The 2361-nt window shown below is 33.6% G+C and overlaps 1 protein-coding gene across 1 annotated transcript in view; it reads left to right on the top strand.

Annotated features, from left to right (window-relative positions):
- Nucleotides 1–94, top strand: part of LSM11 (LSM11, U7 small nuclear RNA associated) — a 21148-nt gene extending 21054 nt beyond the window's left edge. Inside the window, exon 4 of the mRNA XM_053718786.1 lies at nucleotides 1–94. This exon is cut by the window's left edge and continues 609 nt beyond it. The gene's annotated coding sequence lies outside the window, so the exon portion shown is untranslated.
- Nucleotides 95–2361: the final 2267 nt, after the last annotated feature.

Raw genomic sequence — 2361 nt, 5'->3', positions numbered from 1 at the left:
GATACATTTATGCAATATAATTATTTTTACAAATGCGCTCAAAAATTTGAGCAGTGCTAAAAAAACAATAAAATATAAAAAAAAGACCTAATAATTGTCTCATGTTAAAAGTTATAAAAGTAATTTGAAGTCCTATTGTGTGATGCCATCAAAGCTTGCCCAGGCGTAGTGTAAAAACACAAGTCCAGAATTTCTTGCCCTTTTGTATGTTTGAGTACTTAAAGGGACAGTCTTGTAAAAATTATTTTTTTAGGATTAAGATAGGCCATGTATTTTAAACAACGTTCCAATTTACTTTCATATGCTAATTTCTACCCCTTGAAGGCCGCCTCTTATCTCAGTGCATCTTGACAGATTTTCACAGTTAGACAGCGCTAGTTCATGTATGCCATATAGGAAACGTGCTCACTCACACACGTTATTTATGATTCTGCACTGATTGGCTAAAATGCAAGTCTGTCAAAAGGAATGAAATAAGGGGGCAGTCTGTACAGGCTTAGATATAAGGTAATCACAGAGGTAAAAAGTATATTAAAGGGACATTAAACACTAAATACATGCTAGATAGAATGATGCATTCAAAGAAAAGATTAGTCCATGACTAACATGTAGATGTATTTTTTAAAGTTTCATTAGTTGTTTAAAAAGTGACAAAATAAGTGTAAAGTATTAGTGTCTATAAAACACTGGGAGCTGCCATGTTGTAACTTGTTACCTTCTCTGCTGTGGCCAATTAGGGTCAGTTATAAATAGGTCACTAGAGTGTGCAGCCAATGGTTGTGCTGGATTTAACAGTGTTCTGCACTTCTGTTTCTAACAGGAACTGAAAGCTCACAATTTCAGAATGGAATTACAGGCAAAGAGGACAACATAAATAATGAAAGTATATTGCAGAGTTGTTTTATTATATACAATTTATCATTTTATATTACCATCTCAAAGTGTTTAATGTCCCTTTAATATAAGTGTCGGTTATGCAAAACGTGCGAATGGGTAATAAAGGGATTATCTATCTTTTTAAACAATACAAATTCTATAGTATACTGTTCCTTTAAATTCACATTAAAGAGACACTGAACCCAAATTTTTTTTCTTTCGTGATTCAGATAGAGCATGCAATTTTAAGCAACTTTCTAATTTACTCCTATTATCACATTTTCTTCATTCTCTTAGTATGTTTATTTGAAAAGCATAGTTTAGATGCTGGCCCATTTTTGGAGAACAAACTGGGTTGTCCTTGCTGATTGGACAGCACCAATAAAAAAGTACTGTCTATGGTCCTGAACCAAAAATGTGCTGGCTCCTTAGCTTAGATGTCTTCTTTTTCAAATAAAGATAGCAAGAGAACGAATAAAATTTGATAATAGGAGTAAATTAGAAAGTTGCTTAAAATTGCATGCTCTATCTGAATCACAAAAGAAAAAAAATTTGGGTTCAGTGTCCCTTTAACCCCTTAATGACCGCAGCACTTTTCCATTTTCTGTCCGTTTGGGACCAAGGCTATTTTTACATTTTTGTGGTGTTTGTGTTTAGCTGTAATTTTCCTCTTGCTCATTTATTGTACCCACACATATTATATACCGTTTTTCTCGCCATTAAATGGACTTTCCAAAGATACCATTATTTTCATCATATCTTATAATTTATTATAATTTTTTTTATAAAATATGAGAAAAAAATAGAAAAAAAACACTTTTTCTAACTTTGACCCCCAAAATCTGTTACACATCTACAACCACAAAAAAACACCCATGCTAAATATTTTCTAAATTTTGTCCTGAGTTTAGAAATACCCAATGTTTACATGTTCTTTGCTTTTTTTTGCAAGTTATAGGGCCATAAATACAAGTAGCACTTTGCTATTTCCAAACCATTTTATTCAAGACTAGCGCTAGTTACATTGGGACACTGATATCTTTCAGGAATCCCTGAATATCCCTTGACATGTATATATATTTTTTTAGAAGACATCCCAAAGTATTGATCTAGGCCAATTTTGGTATATTTCATGCCACCATTTCACCGCCAAATGCGATCAAATACAAAAAGTCGTTCACTTTTTCACAAACTTTCGGTTTCTCACTGAAATTATTTACAAACAGCTTGTGCAATTATGGCATAAATGGTTGTAAATTTTTCTCTGGGATCCCCTTTGTTCAGAAATAGCAGACATATATGGCTTTGGCATTGCTTTTTGGTAATTAGAAGGCCGCTAAATGCCGCTGCGCACCACACGTGTATTATGCCCAGTAGTGCAGGGGTTAATTAGGGAGCTTGTAGGGAGCTTATAGGGTTAATTTTAGCTTTAGTGTAGTGTAGCAGACAACCCAAAGTATTGATCAAGGCCCATTTTGGTATATT

Source organism: Bombina bombina, chromosome 6, assembly GCF_027579735.1.
Source record: "Bombina bombina isolate aBomBom1 chromosome 6, aBomBom1.pri, whole genome shotgun sequence".
NCBI lineage: Eukaryota > Metazoa > Chordata > Amphibia > Anura > Bombinatoridae > Bombina > Bombina bombina.
The sequence above is the reverse complement of the archived record's forward strand: the minus strand, read 5'-3'. Positions and strand labels throughout refer to the sequence as shown.